General features: G+C 29.4%; 1 protein-coding gene and 1 pseudogene across 2 annotated transcripts in view; one reads left to right on the top strand and one right to left on the bottom strand.

The window, feature by feature from the left end:
- Positions 1–15,665, bottom strand: part of LOC145245901 (VPS10 domain-containing receptor SorCS3-like) — a 1,435,182-nt gene that overhangs the window by 643,671 nt on the left and 775,846 nt on the right. The gene's annotated exons all lie outside the window — the stretch shown is intronic.
- LOC145246263 (U2 spliceosomal RNA) lies at positions 137–250 on the top strand (annotated as a pseudogene).

The raw sequence follows: 15,665 nt of genomic DNA, 5'->3' as shown, positions 1-15,665 counted from the left end.
TGCTGTGCATTCCTAAAAATGGAAAGTTGAATATTCCAAATGAACCTTGTCACCCCGTAAAAAGAAAAGCGGAATATTCCAATTCCCAATTAAAAAAAATGGTGTTGCTGTTGAGGCAAAGCTAATAAAAATGATTTGTTCTTCTTGGCCTTTTGGCCAAGATCAAAGTGTAGTATCTGTTCTTATGATGCTACTTTTCAATTTCTTCTCTCTCAGTGAAGGAGAAATCCTTTATGACTGAAGACCATTTTTTCTTCCTTTTCTCCACGTTAAAAAACAACTTTGATGTCTAAATCTGTCCCGTGGGGGAGGTATTGTAAATAGGTACTATATTTAACGTAACGAAGTTTTAATATTACAAAAATAACTGGGAAAAGTGATTACAAAATACCCTGGAAATGTCCCTTCTGATTAATTATAAAATGCACAGGAAATGTCTCTTCTGATTAATTATAAGATGCCCTGGAAAATGTCCCTTCTGATTATTTTTTTGTTTACTTGCTCCCCACAAGGGCAGAGTTGGACATGAGGTCGGTTAAAAAGTTGGGGGGGGGGGAAGCCAGCTCCACAAAAGGGACACTCTGGTCAGTAACAAAAATAAAAATTGTATCAGTAATCAAGGATTTCTCCTCTATTAACCAAGACCAAAAGGGAGGGGGTAGATTTAAGTCTGAAATGCTGAAACTGATACTACACTCAGAAATTCATGTTGAAGCAATGGTTGCCTAATCACTAACCTTGTTAATGTTTTTATGTATTAATTACGAAAAGCTGCTGAAACAATTTATGATTTAAGCATTACTTTATTTCAAGTATATTTTAAACAGTGGGTGGGGGATATGAAGTCAGTCCCGGAAGTGGCTGAAACCGTTTATGCATTAAACATTACTTTATTTAATGTATATTTTTAACAGTGGTGTGGAGGATATGAAGTCGGTCCTGGAAATGGCTGCAACCATTTACGTTTTAGACATTACTTTATTTAATGTATATTTTTAACATTAGAATGGGAGATAAGAAGTCAGTCCCGGAAATGGCTGCAACCATTTACGTTTTAGACATTACTTTATTTAATGTATATTTTTAACAGTGGGGTGTAGGATATGAAGTCAGTCCCGGAAAGGGCTGAAAGAATTTACTATTTAGACATTACATTAGTTCATGTATATTTTAGCAGTGGGTTGGGGATATAAAATCAGTTCCAGAAATGGTTGGAACAGTTTCAGTCTCGAGATTGAATGAGATAAGTGCAAATATATACTTAGCAGAAAGCGTCACCCAGTATTGAATGAGATAGGTGAAAGATATATACTAGCAGAATATGCAGCGTCACCCAGGATTGAATAAGATAAGTGGAAGATATATACTATGACAATACCCGGAATTGCTTGATATGTTTGTAATGAAATAACCAGTTCAAACAATATATCAAAGTTTTTATTTAAATAAGGGGGAGCGACATAGTGGGTTAAAGTTATGAAAATTATTGCCAATAGTAACATATCCAAGAATTATAAAAAAAATGATGATGTCGGTTAAAATGATAAAAAAATGATTGTCAAAATTAGTAACATATCCTAGCATTATGAAAAATGATGAAATGTGAGTTAATTTCATTGGTGTGTTGTAATAACAAAATCATCCCAGACAACATATCAAACTTATTATTTTAGTAAGGGGGAAGCTATAAGGTGTGTTTATCTTATGCAAAATTATTGTGGAAATACGTACCATATCCAAGAATTATGAAAAATTATGAAATGTGAGCTAATTTCATTGGTGTGTTTGTAATGAAATAATCAGCCCAGGAAATACATCAAAGTTATTATTTTAGTAAGGGGCGATACAGTTTTAATAAAAGGGCTAGAATAATATAATTGTGCTTTCATTCATGCTGAACAGAACGCCCACAGAATGCCCAGCAACAATATATTATATACGAAAAATGCCGCTATGGAATTTCTACAAGTCCCGCTAGTCTATATATTAATACGATAGCATGTGTGTTCCTTTGTGTGCCCCACTTTCTGTAAATTTAATTCCGGAATACACATTTAATTTTGGAATACACATTTACGAACGCTCCAGGTGGCATTCGATTTGCGTGTTCTCACCGCTATATTTGTTTTTTATTCTATAAAATTTAGGGTTTATCTTTCAAAAGTTGTTAAGAAATAATTGATTTTAAGTTATTCCGTAGTAAAAAACCATAACACAAATCTCTCAGCCGATGGGCAATTTAAGTTTTCTAATTTAAAATATTTGGGACAAAAATTGAGCAGTTATTTGTTTTTTTCATTGTTTATTTTTTTACATGTTTTATTGAGAGAAAGAGAGAGATGCTGGTGTTTTCATTAATTAAGTTATTATTGCTACTACTACAACATTTTCGTGTAAACAAACGCCAAGATGCATATCTGTTATGAAACCTCGAACTTCACGAAAAAAACTTGACTTTGCTAACCAAAAAAGTGACACGTTAAGCGAAACGAAACTGGTTTTGTACATAAAATATTTTTTATAAAAACATTAAATCTATATATATATATATATATATATATATATATATATATATATATATATATATATATTAATGACAGTTCTTTTTTCTAAATAAATTATTTTTATTACAACATTGTTTAACTAAAATAGTTTCATAAAAACTGTTTTTGGTACATAAAATATTTTAATCTATATATTAAGGCGATAGCGTGTGTGTTATTTTGTGTGTCATATTTATTTATTTTTCTTCCGAGTGTCTGTCGTTTAATTGTTATGCCTTCCCATTTCTTGTAATAAATAATTTTATCAAGAATTCTTCATAAGTTTTGATTTCATTTTCAATTCAAGCTGATGCACCGAAGCCATATGGATATATTTTTTATTTTTGAAATCACAAGTTCATAAAATATAAGAATGGATAGAAAATTGACTCTTATAGTAATATATACGAAATCTGCATAAATTGAAATATCATATTTAAGCATATTTTACGACCAGGCTATGCCGAGCGTCCCTGCTAGCTTAGATATATACTTTTTCAGTTTTAACAAAAGAACTACAATAATATCAGTGTGTCTCCATTTACGCTGAACATCCACAAAATGCCAACATCAATATAATACATATGAAAGAGTGCACTGTGGATTTTCCACAGGTCCCGCTAGTTATTCTTCTTCTTCTTCTTCTTCTTCTTCTTATTATTATTATTATTATTATTATTATTATTATTAATACAGGGTGACCCCCCCCCCCAAAAAAAAAACAGAGGACATTCAATTGTTTTTCTGAGCATTTCCAGGAATTGGAAAAATCGACAAATTTGGGAGCATCGGAATCGGTATCAGACCTGAAAAAAATTGGTACCTATTTTGCGATGCCAAATCGATCTTTTTAATTGTTTTTTTTTATTTGATTATGTTTAAAGCAAAATCTTCCATTGCTGGTAATAATGATAAAATAATAAATATTTATTGATTTTTAAAATACCAGTAAAACTAAAATCTATAGATCATCCTCCACAAGTATAATTTTACGTCTAGGAAAATATCTGCATATTTAACGTGTGCTTTTTTTTACAGAAATCGGGGAAAATAACAACTCTATAGTTAAATGTTTGGAGATTTATAAAGAATCGGAATCGGTAATTGTATCAGAATCGGGGAAAATATTGGAATCGTCCCATCACTATTATATATATATATATATATATATATATATATATATATATATATATATTATGTATAAATTATGTATATTTTCATTAATGATAATATTATTATGATTTACACTCTTTTCCTTTTTATTTTTCTTGTTTTCTTTCTCCTTTCTTTTTTCGTTACTTTTCCCTCTGTTTTTTTTTGTATGTCTCTATTTTTATATACGCTTTTTATTCCTCCTTCTTTCCTAATTTTCTTTCTTTTTCACATACATCAAATGTTTTTTTTTTTAAGTATTTTAATACCACGTGATGAGACCTCCTGATAAATTCTGTGCTTGTAAACTCCTGTAAAATGTTCATTACTGACTCAACCTTTGTATAAGCAATATCGCTTGAGGAAGTCTCTAGTTACTTGTAACTGGCTGGCCGTAATTTATTCATGAATTGTAGCGACATATTACTGCTTATGTAAAGCAGAAAATAAAAAGTATATCTTGCTCTACTTCCGTATTGAGCACTCTTACAGTAACCTCGTAAGAATTTTATTGATTGCTTCACCTCTGAAAAATATTAACCTACAATTATATATATATACTAGCAGTTCCGTCCGGCTTTTCTCAGACCCTATGTACTGTTCATAACTTCATGTGCATATGTATGTATTAAAAAGTATGAATATGTACGGTAATGCCATTCTATATAATAGACTTCTATAACTCCCATAAATGTCGGAACGGTGCGTTGGTCACGCGGAATTCACGCTAGAGTTTGTGTTCCTTGATAGAAGCGCTGGTTGAGTTTGAATAAAATAAATACGTATATATATATATATATATATATATATATATATATATATATATATATATATATATATATATACTAGCATTTCAGCCCGGCGTTGCCCGGGTGTTTGGAGGTGTATGCTGAGCAAAAAAAAAAAAAGAGTAATTTTTTTTTTAATTTGACCCCTATTATGACCCCTTAAAATTTATAGTTTCGGGCTCAAATCACTTTATTAAATTAGATCCAGGTTCAAGGAACCTATATCTAAAATTTCAAGTGTCTAGACCCAAAATTGTCGGAGGAGTTTGGTAGAGTTCTTAAAGGTCAAATCGTTGAAATTTGATCCCTTAACAGCCAAATTTCTGGCTGACACCCGTCACATCGATTTTCCCAAATCTCAGTACCCGGTATTTCAAATTTCGAGTCTATAGACTAAAAATTGACAGAGTTATTGCGTAGGGAAATGTACACAGACAGATAGACAGACAGACAGACACGTTCACTTTTATATATATATATATATATATATATATATATATATATATATATATATATATATATATATATATATATATATTCACCAGTCATCTCTTTTTGAAACGATAGACTTGCGTGTTAATAGAAGACAAGCTTCTAGTAAGCACAACCGGACAGTCCACAGTTTTTTTTTTATTTATATATTCACCTATCATACATTTTTACAACATGGAATCATCTGACTTCTTAAAGACTATTAATCTATCTGATTTAAATATTCTTGCACCAAATCTGCAGATGGACTCCATTAATATGGATTCACGAATTTTACCAATTTTCAATCAACTTCACTGATTGGATTTTGTTATGATTCGACTACATCTCCATTCATAGACATCACTTTTCTTTCCATGTTACACATTTTATAAGTTTTCCAACGTAACTCTTCTTCAAATTTTACGTTTTCAATTTGTTAACCAGCAATGTTATAGCAAATATATATATATATATATATATATATATATATATATATATATATATATATATATACTAGCAGTTCAGCATGGGCCCTATGTACTGTTCATAATTTTCCCTACGTGTGAATACACTTCATGTAAGATTTCAAATGTTTAGACAAAAATTTGTCTGAGTAATTTCGTAGAGACTGCAAAGGTCAATTTTTTTTTACTTCGACCTCAATTTTTCCACCTTAACATTTATTATTTTGGTCTCAAATCGAAATACAACCTTTTATCCATGTCCAAGTTACCTACATCTAAAATTTCAAGAGTTTAGACCAAAAATTGGCGGAGGAATTTGGTAGAATCTGCAAAGGTCAACTCTTTCAACCTTTTGGTAGCCAAAATTTCGCCTCAAAACTGATTAAAATGCGTGCTGCATGTCTGAATACCCGTTATGTATAAATTCCAAATGTTTAGATCCAAAATTGGCTGAGTAGTTTGCAATCTTTTGAACTTTGACCCTTGGCAGCTCAAATTTTCGACCCTAATCGATTAAAAAGCTTGTCCTATCTCTGAATACACTTTATGTAAAATTTCAAATATTTAGACCAGAAATTGGCTGAGTAATTTGGTAGAGACCGCAGAGGTCAATTTTTTTAAACTTTGACCCCAATTTTGACCCCTGAATATTTATTGTTTTGGGCTCAAATCAAATTAAAAAAAGTTTGGTCCATGTCTAAGTAACCTACATTTAAAATTTCAAGTGACGGAGGAGTTTGGTAAAGTTTTCAAAGGTCAAATCGTTGAACTGTGACCCCTTGACAGCCAAATTTCTGGTAAAAAAACCGATTAAAAACATTTTCCCAAATCTCAATACTTCTTATGTCAAATCTCGAGTCTCTAGACTAGAGTTATTTGATAGGAAAATGTACACAGGCACAATCACACACACAGATATTTTCACTTTTATAGATATATAGATAGATATAGATACAAAGGCGAAATTGTGTGTGTGTGTGTGTGTGTGTGTTTGTGCATTTACCTACCAAACTACTCTGTCAATTTTCAGTCTACAGACTCGAGATTTTACATAAGGGGTATTGAGATTTGGGAAAATCCCCACAAATTTGAAAACAGAATAGCAATTAAATTCATGGTGCATATTTAACGTTGCATATTTTCATTTAGACAAATGTTTGGAGAAATTTAAAATGGCGTGATCAAAGAAAACTATAAGGTATTTGCAACTTCTCTTTCAATTTTCGGATTTTTTTAATCATGTCCAAACGCATTTTATTTCCATTGGTGGATTGATTGTTGCTATTTCTTCTCATGAGTCAAGGGCAAAATAGATTCATTGATTGATATAAAGATTAAGTGATTGATTTTGTGCTATGAAACAGATGCTGTCAAGAATTGTAAGAATAGTTAACGATGGGCACTGTCTAGGAATTATAAGCTAAGAGGTAGTCAAATAGCGTTTATGCAACGTTCACAATTTCCGTCGTTCAAACTCTCTGGATTGTCTGTCTACGCCCGAATTTTGCGTTTATTAGCTATTAGCAGGAGTATCCGGCGTTGCCTGAGCCATTTAAGACCAAGAGAAGAAATGTAGTTGCGTTTGAATGCATCTGAATAATTGCGTACGTTTTCATCGTCCTAAATTCACTTTGCAACAAATATTCATAAAATCATTAAAAAGGTTTGATATCAATTTTTTCTTTGTTGCGTATGGACTAATTGTAACGTGCTAATTTTGGACTTATTGTAACGTGCTAATTTTGGAAATAGGATTTTAAAATTAAAATCAAGTTGTGTTCATTGTTTCGCAAACAGCGCAATGTTCATATATGTTCTTAAAAAATGTGTGCGTTTTCAGCGCTCCGAATTCACTTTTCAAAAAACATTACTATCAAAAATTAAAAAAAAAAAAGAAATTTTTTTAACCCTGTTACGGAAATAAACGTTTTAAAAAATTCGTTAAAAATAAAAGCGAAATGTCCGCCGTAAGGTTGGCGCGATCGCGAAAACTGATAGACAATATTCTAACTCATTCAGCGTTATGACAGTCATACTATGTAGTTAACGTTTACGAAACGTGAAGCAGTTCACGCATGTGCAGATGCTGAAATCGTTTGTGACCCTCACCAGATTTAGAAAAACGAAACGAGTTTACGTGACCCTCACCAGATTTTTCAGTCGCTAAGGTAGAAAAAAAAATGAAAAATTGGTTTTAAATTTCACATATGCGTCCGAGTCCCTTTACCTAAGACAGTACCAGATTCATTCTTATCCGATTTGGAGTTCAAAAGTTTCAGACACGCATAGACATCTCTCCTTTATATAAGAGATTAAGTCTCTTCATTATCGTGGAAATTGTTTAATGTCCCGTACATATAAAGGCATAGGAAGTGGTATCAAAGGTGGTTTCGTAACTGGGTTCGAATCTATCGACCGACAGAAATAGTCACCCCCTACACTGATGATTACGTAAGCATGAAACACTAGTGTCTGTAGGCCTAAAAAGAATAATTATTATATATATATATTTACTGTAATAATTATTAAATGCCTACAGACGTTAATGCTTCATCCTTTTGGAAATCATCGGTGCAGGGTGTCACGATTAACGCCGGTCAATACATTCGAACCCGGAAATGAAGCCATCTTTGACTCCGTTAGCAAGAACCAAATCTATTCGGCCACCGTTAACTGCGAGAAACATTGCTGAAATTTAAATATTTCTTTTTAAATATTTTTTTTTTACGTTGTTCAGAGTGATCTAATCATTATATGACGATCTGCGCATGCGAGCTGAAGTGACCGACTTTTTATTTCAACTGAAAGTGCTCAACGATGAGAAACGAGTTTCTTAAAGGGGCTGATAATACAGGGTGCCCACAAAGTCTGGCTACATAATGTAGCCAGACTTTGTGGACACCCTGTAGATTATGTAGTCAGACTTTGTGGGCACCGTATATATATATATATATATATATATATATATATATATATATATATATATATATATATATATGCATAAAAATCAGTCACAAGTCCTTTTATGTGAATGCAGTAAATATAAGTTGCCAACCTGAACTGAACCAATTCCTTATCGCGGTTGATAAGAAATCAATAATAACGATAAACCCAATCAGCTGGAGGATCTCATCTGAAACACAAAGACAATTAGTGTAGCAAAACATGACACGGATGTCATTGCCAGAGACGAAATCGATATCTACACAGAGAAAAAAACACTTGAACAACCATTGGCTCTTCTTGATCAGTGTTATTGATAAAACAATGTCTAGCAATAAAAACCACGTACATACAATATTCGATTGTCTAAAAAGTTCGTCCGTCTTTTTTTTTTCTTTGTGTATTTATTTATTTATTTATTCCAAGTTTAGAAGCATAACCGAGTTATAAAGTAAGAGGCAGTCAACTAGCGTTTATGCAACATTCACGACTCCCGTCGTTTGAACACTCTGTCTAATGTCTGCGTTCGAATTGTGCGTTTATTTTGCTTCATTCTCATGGCAATTGTTTGATGGCCCGATGGTAAGGGCTTAGCAAATAGAGTCAAAGGTAGCGATGTGGCTTGGTTTGAACGTGGCTACCGAGAGTAAGGAAGGTCGATGCACATGACAGCGTGACGTCATTATCAGATACAGTTGTAGGTATATGGTCTAGGCTATCAGCAGCAGTTTCCTCTAGTTTTCAGTTTGCTAACATGATGTATTCTTGCGTTGTTCCAAATTACCGGGAAAATTATCCAAACGGCCCCAAAGTACATACATTTTCTTTTCCTAAATTTTCTCAATTTGGATACGTACCATTAGAAGGGAAAATTTTTATTCCAACCAAATATAGTAAAGTAAGTAATGTTATTTGTTAATAATTAAACGTGTATTTAATTAGAACTGTATTCAAATACTTTCATAACGTTTGATAACATTGTTAATATAAATTAAAGTACTTTCATAACATTTGATAACATTATTAATATAAATAAAAGAATAACAATACTATTTATTGCTAATACAGCAAATATTATGTTGATATTTTTAACTGTTTGTTTTCTTATCAGGAAGGTTGAAAATTTAATTTAATTTTGTTTTAGTTTTGAAAATTATAAACAAATAATTTTTACATGACAATTATTGTCAAAATGTCTTTTTAGTAATAAATAAAACCTTTCATTGAGTATTTCCAAATTATTTTGAAGTTATATATCTTTTTTCTAAAGCCGGTTTGAAATAAACACGCAAGATGAGAACATTAGTCCGAATAATCTCTAAAGTTCCAAAAAATAACATTCAACCCATGTGATTTTTCTCTAAATTAAATTTAAAAAAATATTTCTGCGCTAGTAACTTTTATTGTTTGTTTGTATTTAAATTATTTGTTTGATTTCAATTTTTTGTATTTTATCGTTTGTTTTCATTCTTAAAATTATTTATCCTTTGTTTTCACTTTTAAAATTATTCATCGTTGGTGTTTAATATCTTTGTTTCCTAAATTCATAATTCACTTTTATCAGTATTAAATTGTATATTGCTTTAAAATTACTTAATTTTACATAGATAATATTTATATTTTATACTGAATAAAGTTCAGTTCCAGTATTAATCGAACTGTGTTCCTTTTTCTTTTTAAAAGTGTTTTATTGCTCTTTTTCAAATGGCCCTCATATAGGACTGACAGTCTGACAAATCTTACCTACATTGCCTGTAGGCATTTTTAGTTAACAGACCTTCTTCTTACTCTCGGTGGCCGTGGTCTAACACTCTCAGTCTTAATACGAAACTTCATATGATTCGTTGGTGTTTAATATGTTCTTTAATTCTTTGTTTCCTAAATTCATAATTCACTTTTATCAGTATTAAATTGTATATCGTTACCCCCTCCTTTTTCTTATTCTTTCTGCACTTATTTTACCTTTTCCGCGAGTATTTATATATATATATATATATATATATATATATATATATATATATATATATATATATATATATATATATATATGCGCGTGATCAAAGAAAGAGCCCACACATAAAAAACGTAAATATGTTTGAAAAAATAAAACTTAAATATGTTTGCAAAAACAAAAAAAAAAAACAACGTAAATATGTTTGAAAAAAAAACAAAAACAAACAAAAAATCGTAAATATATTTGAAAAAATAAAACTTAAATATGTTTGAAAAAAAAAACAAACGTAAATATGTTTGAAAAAAAAAAAAAAACCTTTAATATGTTTGCAAAAACAAAAAAAAACGTAAATATGTTTGAAAAAAAAAACAAACTTAAATATGTTTGCAAAAACAAACAAAAAATCGTAAATATATTTGAAAAAATAAAACTTAAATATGTTTGCAAAAACAAAAAAAAAACGTAAATATGTTTGAAAAAAAAAAACCCTTTAATATGTTTGCAAAAAAAAAAAAAAAAAAAAACACCTTTAAAATTAAAATATTACAAAACATTTATTTTTATTTCCAGGGGTTCCATTATATACATTTTGTGCTTCCGTAACTGGGTGGACAGACAGTAACGCCACCTATAGTTAAACGGAGGAAACAGGCTCTCTCTTTCTTCCAGATTACCGATAATATTTTTATTTTATATTGAATAAAGTTCAGTTTCAGTATTATCGAACTGTGTTCCTTTTTATTTTTAAAAATATTTTATTTCTCTTTTTCGAATGACCCTGATATAGTACTGACAGTCTGATAAATCTTTCCTACATTGCCTGCTGGCATTTTTTAGTTAACAGGCCTTCTTCTTACTCCCGGTGGCCGTGGTTTGAATCGCCAGACCGGCAGAAATTGTCACCCCCTACACTGATGATTATGTAAGCATGAAACACTAGTGTCTGTTAGTATAAAAGATTAATCTATATATCTATAAAGGTGAAATTGTTTCTACGTGTGTCTGTGTGTGTACATTTCCCTACCAAACTACTCTGTCAATTTTCAGTTTAAAGACTGAAATATGTGGTTATATATATATATATATATATATATATATATATATGTATATATATATATGTATATATATATATATATATATATATATATATACGTATATGGTTAAGTGGCAGTTTTAGTCATTTAGAACTACTGTAAAGCTTCACCGCTTACTCATTTTTTGATCAAATTTCAAACAATTATTACAGTTTATAGATCACCTTCTCAGCTATATTGTGAATTTTTTGTTTCAATTTTCGTTCAGTAAAACAAAAGTGATGATGAATTTTCTGGTGTTCAAAACCGTAAAAAAAAAACGTAAGGAGGTGAGCGACTTTTTTATGATTGGTTTCCATAGCAACCACATCGCTTCAGCGACTACTGTTGCTATTGATTCACTAATGAAAGCATGAAAGGGAGATAACTGGGGGGATTTTAGTGAACGATGACGAGTGTCGTTCATTGTTATTACATATGTGTTTATGGGGGAAAATAAGACTGAAATTCAACAAAGAAAAAGTGAATTCATTGGAAGCCTGGAAAAATCATGGATTACAATAGAAAAATGCGAACATGAAAAGTAATATGGTTAAGCTTAAACATGGAAAAGTAAAGGACTAGATTATATAGTAAAAATATAACAAATTTATAACTTAAAATATTACAGCATTTAGAATTTTTTAAAAATTCAATTTATAACTTTATATACTCAATTCTTAATGCTGCAATATTTTAAGTTCTAAATTTATTATATTTTACTAGAATATCTTGTCCTTTTCTTTTCCAGTTTTAACAACAAGTCCTTTACTTTTCCATGTACTTTTCATGCTTGCATTTTTATATTGTAATATATATATATATATATATATATATATATGTATATATATGTGTATATATATGTATATATATGTATATATATATGCATATATATGTATATATATGTATATATATATGTATATATATATATATATGTATATATATATATGTATATATATATGTATATGTATATATATGTATATATATATGTAAATATATATGTATATATATGTATATATATGTATATATATATATGTAAATATATATGTATATATATGTATATATATATGTATATATATATGTATATAATATATGTATATATATATATGTATATATATGTATATATATATATGTATATATATGTATATATATATGTATATATATGTATATATGTATATATATATGTATATATATATGTATATATATATATATATATATATATATATATATATATATATATATATATATATATATAGCGTGTCAGGAGGCGATGAAAAAATCAAATAAAATGCTTGATCGCGGATGTGAGAGCTGAAGATACAAATATTTATTCCAAAACTATATACTTCAAAGTGCTTTTAAAACTATATATACATATTTCAAAGTGCTTTCAAAACTATATATACATATTTCAAAGTGGTTTCATCGCGTTGAATGGAATCAACGCAAATTCATCAGCGACTTTGAAAAGGCGAAACAATGCAAATGTTTGTTTACTTTGCATTGTTTCGCCTTTTCAAAGTCACTGATGAATGACGTCATTAGTATACATTAATCACCTGATATTTTTACATGTCATTATTCTAAGTTGTCAACTAAATTTTTATGATAACATTTTTAAACTATATTCCTGAATTAATGTAAATGAATATTTGTTCTAAATATTTTGATTATTCTATAAAATATTTTAACTGAAAAAACCTTTCTGGTTTAAATAATCATAATAATCGTCGACTAGCACACTGTTCGGCGTTGCTCAGTCAATATCTAATACAAAATACACTCCCAAACTAATTAACTAATCGCACTTTGTGTTGGGCGAGAGTGAATTTGTGTCTTGAATTAATATATTTAAAAAATCTACTAAGAGTACTTAAACTGTGAGGACAAATAAAGTGTAGTATCAGACTAGATACGTTTACTTGTGGAAATTTGCTCCAGACAATGCATGAAGTCACTTGGTGTAAGGAGAAAAATACTACGTCAAGGTTCAAAACTAGCCCACGATAAGTGTTAGATATGTCTACATATTTTCAAACTATTTCTTCTGAAACTAAAAGTTACAGAGCAGCACTAGAGGGCCTCAAATGATTGGATATTTTATGAAATGTTCTTTTATGGGTCTTTAGCCAGTCAAAATAGTTTTTAAGGGGTTAAAATAGTTTTTAAGGGGTCAAAATAGTTTTTAAGGGGTTAAAATAGTTTTTAAAGGGGTCAAAATAGTTTTTAAGGGGCTAAAATTGAAAAAGATCTCTTGTTATACATTTTGTACATTCATCTTAGTTTATTTTTTATCAGTCCATATGCGTTTTATGATAAGTATTAGATGGATAGACTCTAATCCAGAAAACAGCATTTTTTCCTCCTTTGTCAGAAACATCGCTCTTGGAATGTGAGGGTTAAAGGACAAAATAAGGGAAACAAGAGTTACAAGGATGACGAAGATTTAGGTGTAAACATATACACATACGTAACTTTTAATAGAGATGCACAGACGAAAGACCTCTAAGTCGAACAGCAGCAGGTCTAGCAGTGATAAAAGTGACATTAGTATGCTGAGTATAAGAACTGGCGGCTCAGGGAGCTTCCTTTGTCAATCCGGAATACAGATTCTAACGCAAGTAATTGTTTAATTGATTAACGACCTGTGACTGACTGGACAGTAATTCGAGCAAGGAATTGGACTTTATGTCTGCTGGACATATTTATGCCGGGAATCTCCATTTATCGTCGTATACCAACAGCTAATCTGGAATTAGAAGATTCTGCTTCGCAGTATCATGTGACCTCAGCATGATGAATAATATAATATAATATTAAATAATATAATATAATATAATATTATATAATATAATATTATATAATATAATATAATATAATTTAATATAATATAATATAATATAATTTAATATCATATAATATAATATAATATAATATAATATTATATAATATAATATAATATTATATAATATAATATAATTTAATATTATATAATATAATATAATATAATTTAATATTATATAATATAATATTATATAATATAATATTATATAATATAATATAATATTATATAATATAATATTATATAATATAATATTATATAATTTAATATTATATAATATAATATTATATAATATAATATAATATAATATAATATAATATAATATAATTTAATATCATATAATATAATATAATATAATATTATATAATATAATATAATATTATATAATATAATATAATTTAATATTATATAATATTATATTATATAATATAATATTATATAATATAATATAATATTATATAATATAATATAATTTAATATTATATAATATAATATAATATAATTTAATATTATATAATATAATATAGGACAACTTATATATTAACAACAGTATCGATCTGTTCTATCCATATTTGTGCGTTTGATTGATTTAGTCTCCACTGTCAATTGATTAAATGTTGATTCCTTAATCATATTTAGTTAAGTGATTACTTCTTCCTGTATGTTGGATAGAACAGAGAACAAGTATCGGAATGCACCGAGGCGGCACTCACCCTATGAGGCTGAACCGATTTCCTCCAAAAGATGAAGTTTCACGGGAATATCAAGTTCACAAACAGTCTCCAATTGCTTGGATATCCCCGTCAAGGAAGATAACAACGTTAGATTTTTGTTGTTCTTGCTGGAAAGTGCCGACGTCCTCCGATATTCCCAAATGGTACTGACCAAGCTCAGCGTCGCTTAACTTTAGTGATTTGACAGGAATCGAAATAGTTTTAATATAAATATGTTACAGACACATTTTAACCTCTTGTGTTTTGTATTTTTATAGTCCCAAGCAACGTAGACCTGCTAGTATATGTATATATAACAAAAATAATTGGTTTCTTTGTAGATCTCAAACATTTTCTAATCAGTGCTAAGATTGCGTGATATAGCATATAAACATTTTAATTTGGTGCTTAGATAAGCAATTAGAACGACATATATTATCCACGATGCCCAGATAAACTTCAAGTCACTTCTAATACAGGAACTTGAGGCATTCTCGTCAAATATATATATATATATATATTTTAGTGGCCTGATAATGCCAGTGGGGACAACCAAGCAAAAAAAATGCCTAAGCAAAAATTCATCCCAAAGCAGCAAAACTAAACCTGGCTTGCCATGACACTATATATACAAATGCAGGCAAATTTGAGCATATTTTATTTGAAATATAGATTTTTTTAACCAATTGTCATAAAATTTTAATCATAGTATAGTGTTA

The sequence above is a fragment of the Euprymna scolopes genome, chromosome 23, assembly GCF_053919585.1.
Source record: "Euprymna scolopes isolate OS-2025 chromosome 23, ASM5391958v1, whole genome shotgun sequence".
NCBI classification, from domain to species: Eukaryota; Metazoa; Mollusca; class Cephalopoda; order Sepiida; family Sepiolidae; genus Euprymna; species Euprymna scolopes.
This window is presented reverse-complemented; position numbering and strand designations above follow the sequence as displayed.